This window comes from Xenopus laevis, chromosome 2L (genome assembly GCF_017654675.1).
Source record: "Xenopus laevis strain J_2021 chromosome 2L, Xenopus_laevis_v10.1, whole genome shotgun sequence".
Classification (NCBI taxonomy): domain Eukaryota; kingdom Metazoa; phylum Chordata; class Amphibia; order Anura; family Pipidae; genus Xenopus; species Xenopus laevis.
The window spans coordinates 85,300,627-85,313,667 of NC_054373.1; the positions used below are offsets into that span (position 1 = coordinate 85,300,627).

A 13,041-nucleotide genomic window follows, 5' to 3' on the forward strand; every position below is an offset into this window, starting at 1 on the left:
CCTATATATGAAGGGCTTGTAAAGCCTTACCTGTAGATCTCACATTTTATAGTGAGCGTCAGCTCCCAGCATCCTCACCAGCGTTTGTTTGTAAATTAGACCCAAATTGAGGACCTTGAGGATTGATAAATGAATACATGCCAAAATTAATCAAAATCCCAAATTGCCCCCTTGATTTAGTGCAGTCCTAATTGAAATCCTTCCAGAATCTTGCAGATTAAAGTAGACATTTTGTGTGAAAAACAAACAATGTGGTAACGCATTATACTCTCTTGAATATACAGTAGAAAAAGTACTAAAAAGGTATGGTTGATTTATTGAAAATTTCTGCAAAAATCCTACTAGTCCTACCAATCTGTTCCACTGATTGCTGCCTCTTTTCTCAGACTGTGCAGGGAAGCCAGCAGGCAGGATAGGAACCAATCAGCAGCTAGGCTGACCTGATAGAAAACTAAAGCCTGTCTTTACTTGTGAGGCTGTGATTGGCTATACTCCTCCTACTTAGCCCAAATTAAAACCAGCACCATATAGTATTCATTATTGCCTACAAAATTAGTTCTTTTTTCATTTATCCATATGTCTCCTTTAATTTGTTGTGGTTGGGAAATTATCTTGTCATGATCTTTTTAGATGTTTGATAGCCTTTTGAGAAGGTGCAGATGGTCACATGTATATTGAAAGGATATAAACTGGTGTCAAGCTTCATCTTGAAACATGTAAAGTAAAGAGTTCAACAACATTGCCAATACTTGCTCTGTGGTGTATAAAAGAAATGAAGATGCATCATTAAGCTTTGTCATTTCACATCAGTTCTCCTGTCTCTCTCCATTGCCCCTCATTAACCAGGGCCACAAATGTCATTGTACAATATGTAACTTGCAAACGTCACATCTAGCAATCATTTCTTCTATAAGAGGATGCTCAGGTTGTTACTAAAGAGAAAGTCAGGGGCAGTGCTCTTGGGTATTGTACAATGGGTGAAATCTTGTTCAGTGTAGGTGCAGGCAATAGACAGTACACTTTCTGTCAATTGCCCAGTATAAGTGGCATAACTAGAGGATTAGAAAATATAGGAAGGAAGAGTTCCTTTTTTTTTTAAAAAAAAGTTTTTATTGCACATTTGACAAGCCATTGAAAAGCATACAATCAACATATAGCATAGAGTCCAAATATCAACACAAGAACTTTACAGTTACATAATGATACAGCAGGAAAATGACAGTGATTGGATGAGTTACCCATCATGTTGCAGAGGAAAAGCATCAAGCCATTTCTCCCAAATTTTGCCGAATTTATCAGCCATGCCACGAGCTTCATACGTTATCTTAATCATTGGAAGCATACGATTCACTAGATTTACCCAGTTATCAAAAGAGGGAGGTACAGGTTGTAGCCAATGTTGAATAATGGCTTTCCTAGCATAAAACAGTAATGTCCTATATAGGATTCTCGTATACTTTTGAGGGACTAGATCATCCACTAACCCCAGGATACAAGCTTCGGGAGAAATGACCTGAGGCAAATCCAAGTAGTCACTGAGACCTTGCACCACTCTACTCCAAAAATTCTGAACTTTGGGACACACCCATAGTACATGAAGGAAGTCTGCGGAGGGGCATGTGCAGCGGGGACACAGCGGAGATTTATTCGGAAAAATCCTATTGAGTCTCTTAGGGGAGTAATAGTACAGATGTAGGATTTTGAAGCTAATCAACCTATCACGTGTGGAGATCAGATAGTAGTACATTCTGTCAGTAGCCTCTTCCCACATATCGACCGTGATCGAGGGCAAAATCGACTGCCATTTTGCAAAGGCTAACTGAAAGGGAGAAGGTTTTGCCTCCAATAGGGACTTATATAAAACCGAGACCAGCTTCCGAGAAGGAAGAGTACCTTTACTTAATGAAGGGCAGTGTGCAATATGCACAAAAGGGATGCAATGTTTTTTGCACTTTGCATACTTGTTTTGCCCCAATGTAGAATCGTGGCAATAGAGCACAGAGACCTGCAGCCACCCCCATGAATACAATGTTTCCTGTATTTTGAAGTGTTGTATTTGCGAGGGGTGGGAAGCTTGTCGGTATCCCCCCGCCTACGTATGTTTTGACCACACACATTGTGTGGCCACACCCCCTAATTACCATGTCCATTTTACAATATTTTGCAGGTTATGAAAGTTTGAACACATTTCTGTGGTTTTTATGTTATTACAGTTTTACTGATGAAGGTGAATTGCCCTTTAAGCTGCAAATCAGTTTCCCCAAGAGACTTGCTTATCTTAAGTTGTTACAAAAGTATCTAAGTACTGTATCTTTTCTGGGCTCTCTACCAATTAAGTTAGAAACGTTGTATCTTTTTCTGGCTGTTCAGTGCAGTAGATCAAATAGAAAGTCGGGACATTTCAGTAACAAACCCGGGACAGAATTTCAGCCTGTCTATGGCTTGACTACACATGGATACATCTGTGGGAAACGCTAGGTCAGGAGTCCCCAACCTTTTTTTTTTTACCTTTGAGTCACATTCAAATGTAAAAATATTTGGGGAGAAACACAAACATAAAGAAAGTTCTTGAGGATGTCAAATAAGTGCTGTGATTGTCCATTTGGGAGCCCCTATGTGGACTGACAGCCTACAGGAGGCTCTCTTTGGCACACCTTGTTTTTATGCAACCAAAACTTGCCTCCAAGCCTGGAATTCACAAATAGACACCTGCTTTGAGGTCACTGGGAGCAACATCCAAGGGGTTGGCGAGCAACATGTTGCTCATGAGCCACTGGTTGGAGATCACTGCTCTAGGTAAATCCTGCCAGATGGTGGCACTAAGTGTTATGAACTGTCTTAAAATGGCACCAACATAAGCAGTACTAGCTCTGTTGGAACCACTTTTTGGCATCACTCTACAGCTAAATCCATTTACCTTCTTGTTAGGATCCCCGCTTCCAAGACTTAAAAAACATAGTCAGAAATTGGCCAACCTGATATTGACCTCTTCCAAACGGGTGATTGCCCGCAACTGGAAAAAAACGCAACCTCCCACAGTGACTGAAATAAAGGTGGCAATCCAGGATATACGTCGAATGGAATATTTGGCAGCCTTGCATAGCTCTCACCTACCAAATTACGAGAAACTTTGGTCTCCTTGGGACCTATTGCACCCCCTGACAACATGATCATTTGCTCCCAGATAAGGAACTTCATTCAAAACATCCCCGAGCTCGGATAGTTTCTTGTTTTTACTTTATCTGTCCTCCTTTTCCTTTCTGTATACATCTACAGAATGTCGATAAAGTTGATGACTTCTCTGATGGGCCACCCCTTTGCTGGGGGCAGGCAAACCAAGGTGTACATGTTTTTGTTTTTTGTATAGAAGGTACCATGCTTTCTTATCTGTTTGTACAAAATGAAACAATATGTTGACATGATGTGCAAAATGTCATTGAGCAGATGTAAAAATGAAAATGAAAACTCAACGTTAAATAAAAAATGGCACCAACATTTTGTACTAACGGCTGAATAAAATCACTAGAAAATCGTATCCCTGACCTCTAGGTTCTCTTGCCTGAAAAACAGGGGTATCACAGAAAAATGTGTGACACCTTAACAGCCATTTACAACAATTTACAATATCACTCATCACTAGACAGGACATTTAGCAGAGGCCTGGTAACTGTGAAATTTCCTGTCGAGTGATATTTTTGGGAGGCATGGATTTGCGGCAACATTTTGTGAAACACTCGCTGACTTCAATATATTTTGTGCAGAAAAAAATGCCCTCAAAAAAAGCTTCTGCAGTTTTGCGAGTTTTTCCTTTTTGGAAAATTTTGTGAATGATTTCCTTTTTCTCTGTAATAATAAAACAGTACCTTGTACTTGATTCTAACTAAAATATAATTATTCCTTGTTGGAGGCAAACTAATCCTATTGGGCTTAATTAATGTTTAAATTATTTTTTAGTAGACATAAGGTATAGAGATCCAAATTACAAAAAGACCCCTTATCTGGAAAACCCCAGCATTCTGGATAACAGGTCCCATACCTGTACTTACTTTACTCCTAGCATCTGTTTTCAATCTCCAATATATTAGTGAAAAGGAAAGACTGATACCTTCAGTTAGCCTCTGCCATTCCTCCTAACAGTATGATCCCATCTAAATTGCAATGACCTCTTAAGCGCAGGTCAATTGCAACAGAACTGAACAATTCAGAGCATATGTCAAATAAAAATGACCTCCTGACTGCAGTTCATCAGGAAAAACTCAGACAGTTGCCCATGTAATGCAGTGGGATCTACAACTTATCAGGGAAAATGAACCCAATTTTATTTCAAATAATTGACTGCTGATTAATAAGTCCTGTTCAGTTAGTGCTGTGAAACTGTACCGCGGATCTTAGAATTTGCCATATTTTTGCAGCTAGTTTAGATGGTATAACAGAGCTGTCTTTTTTTCTTTTCTGACCAGAAACAATCAGCACTGACTGCTCCTGTTGTGACCCATTTGCAAATTATGTCATATTTTAAAATACTGGCACAGCTATGGCAATAGCCCTGTGTGCCATTGCCCTAAAAGTTCATGTATAGGTGACCCCCCCCTATTGAAAGCATTTTGCAGTTATAATAGGAAGATTGCTATTTTAATACATAAGAAGCAAAATAAGTAATCAAAATGTAATATGGAAGCAAGATGGATACCAGCACAGAGCAGATCTAACAAATACTATGAGGTTGTATTGGGAATGCAAAAGTCAAAATGGCTTATCTCCACGAAGGCTGTCCTAGGGAAAAACTGAGCGAGAGTCTCTATTTAATGAGTAATAAATTGCCATACAGTATATTATAGTCTTATACCACAGATGCAACACTGATGGTCACCAATTACTTACACAAGTATAATATTAGATTATTAATACTGAAAGGCAGATGCACACAAGAGGGAATGCATTAGAATGAAAGGATGCTGTTGGTTTTCATTCTTGCTCTTTTACATGGGTAGTGTTATAAGGGCCTGGAACCGGGAATTATAATAGTATAGTTAATATAGTTTTTTTTAAATTATTTGCCTTCTTCTGACTCTCCAGCTTTCAAATAGGGGTCACTGACCCCATCTTAAATACAAATTCTGTGTAAGGCTACAAATGTATTGTTACTGGTAATTTTTATTACTCATCTCTCCATTCAGGCCCTTTCCTATTCATATTCCAGTCCCTTATCAAATCATTGCATGGTTGCTAGGGTAATTTGGACCCTAGCTACCAGATAGCTAAACATCAAATTGGAGAGCCGCTGAATAAAACACTAAAGGGCAAATTTACTAACCTCCGAAAATTCACCAGCGACGGCTTCGCTCAAAGCACAACACTTTGCTAAGAGTAGATTAGACAGGACAACGCTTATTCACTAAAATCCGAAGTTGCGTCCAGGGTACAGAACCCTGGCAAAGTTGTGCTAGTGTTACTGCTCCAAGCCTAAGTTGCCTAATTTGCATACGGCAGGAAGTTAAAATTCAACAGACGTATATGTTGCAGCAAATACATTACATTACACAAGCCCGGAAAACCTTAATAAAATAAAATAAAGTTGTTATATTGCCCTACACATGAGCCCAGTGTATAGTTTATGTGCCATATGTTAGGAAATGTAGGGGGGAAGCCGCTTACCCCAAATAATTTCTACTCTCTTTTGCAGCCTATCACCCTGAAAAAAGGAAAAGACTCCAGCTTTTTTTGGGACTTTTCAACTAAATTTTGAGGAACTCCTATCTACTCTATTGAACTTCGCCTGGTCTGAGGTGGCGAAGGCAAGTCTGGCGCAAGAGGTAACATTCAGTAAAATCTGAATCTTAGTGAATTAGAGTAGTTACGTCCATTTGCCAGAGCGCAAATTCACCAGGCGTTAGGGAGCGAAGTACCGCTACTGAAGTTACACTAACGACCGTTAGTAAATCGCCGAAGTACCAAAATGACGTCCCGCTGGCGAAGTTTCACCTACGTTAGTCACTATGCCCTTTCATAAATTTGCCCCTAAATTCCTAAAAAAACACAAATAATAAAAAATGAAAAGCAATTGCAAATTGTCTCAGAATATCATTCTCTACATACTGTGGTAGAATGACCCCAAAGTAGGAGTTGGAAGCTGCAAGGGAGATGTGTCTAAACAGAGAATGGTCTCTCCAGGGTCGGACTAGGCCGGCAGGACACCGGCTTCATTGGGCACCACTGGCCCAAAACTGCACCCTGTTCCCATTTTGCATATTGGAGCTCACTTTCTACAGGCAGGCTGTCCTGTGGAAAGGAATTTAATCATAGTTAAGTGTTAGGAAAGGCTCTCAGAGTAGGTCACAGAACAGGAAGGTTACCTATCTGTATTAGGAACTCCCAGAGAGGGCTTGGGGTGCTGGCTGCCATTGCAAGGAGCAGAGGGAGATGTGACCAGGTAACTGAGAGTCAAAAGTGATTGAGGTGCTGCCAGAAGGTGAGCCAGGCCAGAAGCTGGTGAGCTGATATCCCAGCATGGGAGAGTCAGCAGGGCTTATTGAGAAGCCGGAATATTCCAGAGTGTGGAAACCAACCTATATGGTGAGAACCCCAGAGTGGGGAAAAGTCTTAAAGGCATGCTGTTAGAACTGTGTTCCTGTATGCCAGAGACTTTATGTTGGAAGAGTTTTCCTGAATAAACCTGGGGTTTTTACCTGAAGATGCAGTGCCCCTGTCATTAAGCTCCTGATCCTCTGCTTACCTGCCTACCATTGCTAATTTCCCCCCCCAAACATTACGTGTACAGCAAGCGTGTCACATTACATACAGTATATGCATATTAAAAGTTAACGCAAAGGTGAACGACCCCTTTAAAACTGTATACATTAACTAGTTACAGTAGTGCAGGAAATTTGTAAATATGCATAACACAATAAATTATATAGTTTTTTGGAAAAGGGCTCTACCCTTTGGAATATTCAATGTAATATGATTAATTCTGCTTTCTAAATATATATATTGTTTCAAATATATATATATATACACCCACACACACACGGGGAGGCCCATTTATCAGTCTGAATTTATCAGTCTGAATATATATTCCGACCAAATCTGCATGCGGTTTTCCCCCTTACAGTATTTATCAATACATTTTCCCGAAAAAAAAACAGAAAAATTAGTGGAAAATTCATATCATACGAATTGTTTAGATTTTCCACAGAAAGTCTCGCCAAACGAATTTTGAACGAAAACAACCAAATCTTTGGATTATTGCAAGAAACCCAGTGCAGATCAAGATATTTTTGGGACTTCTCCCATTGACTTATATGCAACCTCTGCAGTTCTGAGAAGCCGGATTTTCAAATTCTGACTTTTTCCATCATTGTGGTTAATAAATCCTGAAAAATTCTAGTTTTTTTTCCACTAAAAATTCAGATTTTATAGTAAAAAAAACAAGAATCTTTTGGGTTTTTGGCATTCAGACTTTAATAAATAACCCCCAAAGTGTACCTATAATCCACAGAAAGGCATTACATTGCCTGCAGCTCGTCTGTACTCAACAAAGTACCCAGCTTCCCTCTACTTTTTGCTGAGCTACCACTATGTGAGATAGAGTGACTGATGTTTACCAAAGCACAAGTCACATGACTGACGGCACCTGGGAAACTGAAATGGTAGCCCATGTCAGATTTAAACATAAAAAATTCTGTTTGCTCTTTTAGTGCAGAAATCTGTTGTAGCAGCACAATTTACTGTTGCATTTTGAAAAAAAAAACATGTTTTTCAGTGACAGAACCTCTTTCATGATACACAGACAACAAAACCTACATTCTCCTTACAGAATAAATACAGAACTGCTCAGATTGGAATTTAGTGAGTTCACTTGACACATTAACCACAAGTGACCCCCCCCCCTCGCCAATCGGTACATGTGCAGTAAAGTCTGGAAGAAGGGCTGGAGAAATCTGCTGCCCTTGACAATTAGGTGTGTGGATACCTGTGTAGTAAATAGGGGGCCGGCAGCTACACACAATATCATGTGACTGGGCTGTGGCCCAATGTATGAATGAAAAGAATGAAATATCAGGCAGCAGCTGCCAGGGAGAGCTGCACTTTGATCAGAGGATGTGCATGGAATCAGCAGTTGGTAACATCTTAAAATGGGGACCATTTGTCTTAGGCAAAAACTCCAAGGGGGGCAAGTGCCCCCTCCTGCTGATGCCTATGCTCGCTAGTCGCCTAAAAGAGCTATGATGAGTCTGGGCAGATCTTAGGCAGCTGAACCACATGAATCTATGACAGTGTATTCCTCTGCAGCGCTCCCCTCCTTCTTCTTCCTCTTCTCCTTCACCTCACCATCCACCTTCCTTTGTTCTTCGAGCTCTCTCTATCTCTTTCCTACAGATACAGCTCCTTGTCTTGCTTCACTACTATCCCAGCTCTCCTGCACTGCAGCACAGACCCACGTCTCCTCCCCCATGTAGTCTACCCCCACCATATTCACTCCCCCCTAATCTCGGGGAAGAGACGCTCTGCCCAACTTTCAGCCTGTGCCAAACGCACGGAGTTCTCACTCCGATAAATAATATATGTGCAGAAAAATCCCTGGCAGGCTCCTGCCACGGTGAAGATGCGCTGCGCCCAGGATCTGCTGCAAGAGCTGCTGGAGTGAGGAGGTGAGTGTGATGCTGATGGGAGAGGCTTGAAGCCTGCGCGCATCCTTTGCAGCCTAATTGCGCCGTGTTGGGTACCGCTTACTGGGTGCGCACCTATGCGCCTCTTCCGCTGCCTTCCTTTTATCTTACACCCCTACATTTCCAACCAAACTTATCCTTCCTGCTGTTCCCGGGAGCTGTGCATGGATTGCTGGCCTTGCAGCTCTCATTGGAATGGTTAAGAGCATCATGTAGATAAGCACAGACAGATGCGTTCTAGATATTTCCAATAATTATAGGGCAGCTGTTGTTGGGTTTCCTCCCCAAACCCTTAACTCTCGTATGCAATAGTTTATCCTGGTGCACAGAAATAATGCCATGCCACTGTTGTTATCATCAAGTCTTTTTACACTCGGTCTGGGGGGGATTTTGTTTGCCTTATTGTGAAGCATGGGCTGTACCCTCTATGCCACTCATGCTGCTCACAGAACTCATTTTAGATCTTAAAAAAGTGCCAATAACCAAGTAGTTGTCTGCTAGGAAGCTAATGAGGTTGGAAATATAGTGTTAAAATATGTTGGCTTATGTGGTTCTGTATATGTAGGATAAACAAGAGGCATAGATATGTATTATAATATAGATATAGAGAAATGCTTTTAAAGGAACATGGGCACACACAACACATTATTTTGTATATCCACTTGCAGTGAGTATGTATGCATACACCTTACTAGCTCTGTGATCATTTGCATCAGTATTCTGAGATGCAGCTGACCAGTGTCTGGTATATTTGCAGAGCTCACATCAGCACCATAATCATTATGGATGCACGATACATCCGTGTACCAGGGAAGATAACATTTCTGGCATGGCGATAGTTAAATAACAGTAAGGGAATACTACGATTGTTTTACATTGGTACAACTGAAGTGCTACTTCATGTAAGAGAAGGCATGTGTTTGTGTGTCACAAGCAACAAGAGCACAGGTACTTTTTTGATATTTTCAGACATTTTCCTGCAATAGAGGAATAAAATAGTTGGATTTTGCAACATTTTACCTGCAGAACTTGCACTTTAATGTACACTACAGGAGGGGGAAGCACTAGCAGTATTTTTGAGTAGAATCATTAAAACCACAGTTCAACATGTGTGGAACCCCTCTTTTATGTAACTGATTGTGCAAGAACCTTGGCTTTTCAAGAGTGGCTGATTTTAAATATGAAAATGATTAATATTAACTTCAGCCTTCATCTACTGTTAAAAAGAAAAGAAATTGTGCTCTGGGTTTTTTCTTTTTTTATTCTTTTTGCCCAAAAGCAATTTGTTTCTTTTAAAAAAAATTCCACTTTATTAAATAGCGGGAAAAAAAGTCTACAAAAGGTCTCAGCAATGTGTCTTTGGCTCAAGAAAGTCTAAAATCTTTTGCCAGCTCTGTGTGTCTGTTTCTTTCTCTGCCCCCTGCCCTTTCCAGCAGTAACTGCAGTCTCTGCGGTATATGCCACCTAGCTCACGACCCAAGTTCTGCAGTGCAAGGGTTACAGAGAACATAGCTCTCTCTCCGAATATTGGGAGTCATCTGAGGTGACAGCAGGTTGCTGCTGTTTCTTTAAAGAGGTACCGCAAATTTTGTGCAGCTCACTTGCTGCTCTTGGCATGGATACACTGTCCTTAAATAATGAACGGGCCCCTTAATTTGTCACCATTTTTAACTTTACTGTGCAATATGAAACAGACGACATCCCACAATGTTTTCCTGCTCCCTTCCTGCCTGTCATTCAGCAGAACATGAAATAGCAATCCAGAGACTTCCCCCAGACATCAGCTGGCACACACTTAATAGTCCCAGAAGTCTATATGCCATTTAGCTGCACAGATCTGAACTTTGAGAACCCTCCTGTTCCATTTTTGTTGTGAGTTACTTTTTCATGTCTGTATTAAACGTTGATCAGTCACCTGTATACTGTAGGTCATTGGTTGCTTCCTAGCAGCAAAATCTTTGTAGCACTACCAATTTTTATGTTAATTATAGAAATTCAACTCTAACTCTGGCCCTTTAAACCTCCAATAGTTTTCTAGATTTATTCTAGATTTAACCCCCCCCCCCGTGTGATTTTACACCCCCCTTCTCATGTTCTTAGACATGGTGCTATTCAAGACCTAGTCATTATTGTACTATTGATCTGGTTGTCAACTTTTATTTGATGCGAGCAGTGACAGGCTTGGGGAGAATGCAGAATAAGAAGTATGCGAGGTGACAGATGCTGTGCTTAGTCCCATATGAGCTGCAGACATGCCTCCCCCTTCCACCACAGCTGCTGTGTCACAATGATGGCTTGGATCTCCGTTCTGTATTGCAGTCACCTACAGCTTCAGTTGAGGGGTAACCCTTTTACTGCTCCCGGATGCATATAACTGATAAAAATGGACTTGTTAGAGCAGGTTTCTGCAATATAGCCTCTGTTTTTTGTTTCTAGACATTTTGTTATAATGGTTTTGGTTCATACTGCCTTGATGTCACCTGATTCACGTTTCATTGTGAATATTTTCAGTTTTGTTGGATTAAATCATGCAGTCATACTGCAGGTGACTCTAACTGATGGACTTGAGGTATGCTCGGAATGTTAAGTTAAAGGGATTCTGTCATGATTTTTATGATGTAGTTCTTATTTCTAAATTGCACTGTTTACACTGCAAATAATTCATTCTACAATATAAAATGTCATTCCTGAACCAGCAAGTGTATTTTTTTTAGTTGTAATATTGGTGGGAGCCAACTCAGGTCATTTTTGCCTGGTCATGTGCTTTCAGAAAGAGCCAGCACTTTAAGATGGAACTGCTTTCTGGCAGGCTGTTGTTTCTCCTACTCAATGTAACTGAATGTGTCGCAGTGGGACCAGGATTTTACTATTGAGTGCTGTTCTTAGATCTACCAGGCAGCTGTTATCTTGTGTTAGGGAGCTGCTAATTCTGGCTCTAATTCTGCAGATTCTGGCTTTTTCAGCAGGATTCGGATTCGGCTGAATCCTTCTGCCTGGCCGAACCGCATCTGAATTTACATTACATTTAATTAGGAACTGGGAGGGAAATCGCGTGACTTTTTGTCACAAAACAAGGAAGTAAAAAATGTTTTCCCCTTCCCATCCCTAATTTGCATATGCAAATTAGAATTCCGATTCGGTATTCAGCCGAATCTTTCGCAAAGGATTCGGGGGTTTGGCCGAATCCAAAATAATGGATTCGGTGTATCCCTACTTGTTACCCTCTCATTGTTCTGTTGTTTGGCTGCTAGGGGGGGGGGAGGGAGGGGTGATATCCCTCCAACCTGCAGTACAGCAGTAAAGAGTAACTGAAGTTTATCAGAGCACAAGTCACATGACTGGGGGCAACTGGAAAACTGACAATACTGTATGTCTAGCCCCATGGCAGATTTCAAAATTAAATATAAATGGATTTCAATGCAGAATTCTGCTGGAGCAGCACTATTAAAGGAAAACTATACCCCCCAAATAATGTTGGTCTCTATAAAAAGATATTGCATAAAACAGCTCATATGTAAAACCCTGCTTCATGTAAATAAACCATTTTCATAATAATATACTTTTCTAATAGTATGTGCCTTTGGGTAATCATAAATAGAAAAGTGTCATTTTAAAAAATAAAGGCCTGCCCCCTGGGATCGTACGATTCACGGTGCACACAAACAACTATACTTCACATGAGCCAATTAACAGACAGAGTTGTGTCTTGTGCTTCAACACTTCTTCCTGTTACAGTTAGAGTTGAAGTATTTCTGGTCAGGTGATCTTTGAGGCAGCACACTGACCATCACAAAATGGTGGCTCAAGGCAAGAGATGAAAAAGGGCAATATTTACTTAAATATATATACCAGTTTGATAAGATTCTTTAATATGCCACTTAATATGATATAAACTATCTGTTGCTTAGTTTTCCTTTAACTGATGCATTTTTAACAAAAACATTTTTCCCATGAGAGTATCCCTTTAATATGTGCTGCATTTTGCTGTAAATAAGCAATCAGTAGTGTTGCCTGACTAATGCACATGGGTGCAACACTGAATATGTTCCCAAAGGAGGTGTTGCGGTCAGGTTACTTATGTACTTAATAGAGAACTGGTTATTTCAGAGCTTTGCTTAGTAAAGTGCCCTACCTTAGGGTACTCAGCAAAGTGTTATAAGAAACCATACAGGAGGATGAGGTATGTTTAACAATGAACTTTACTGTACAGGCTGTTATGTAGCAAATTATCATCAAGCAACATATTGAGAATGACCTAATTTTAGAGGCACTAATTGGAGAATTTTGGAGATTAACATCCCATCTTCACATACACACCTACTGTACGCATTACTCCTTATTGTTATTATGCATATCATGTGTAATACCTGCA

At 40.4% G+C, this 13,041-nt stretch overlaps 1 protein-coding gene across 4 annotated transcripts in view; it reads left to right on the forward strand.

The window, feature by feature from the left end:
• Window positions 1-8,333: 8,333 nt before the first annotated feature.
• The window catches only part of LOC108708218 (disks large-associated protein 3-like), a 210,512-nt gene continuing 205,804 nt past the window's right edge, over window positions 8,334-13,041 (forward strand). For 2 of the 4 annotated variants that reach the window (XM_041582124.1, XM_018246690.2), the window contains exon 1: window positions 8,335-8,651. The gene's annotated coding sequence lies outside the window, so the exon portion shown is untranslated. Of the gene's footprint in view, window positions 8,652-13,041 lie in introns of all 4 variants that reach the window. The other 2 variants (XM_041582126.1, XM_018246689.2) reach the window with 2 other exon arrangements.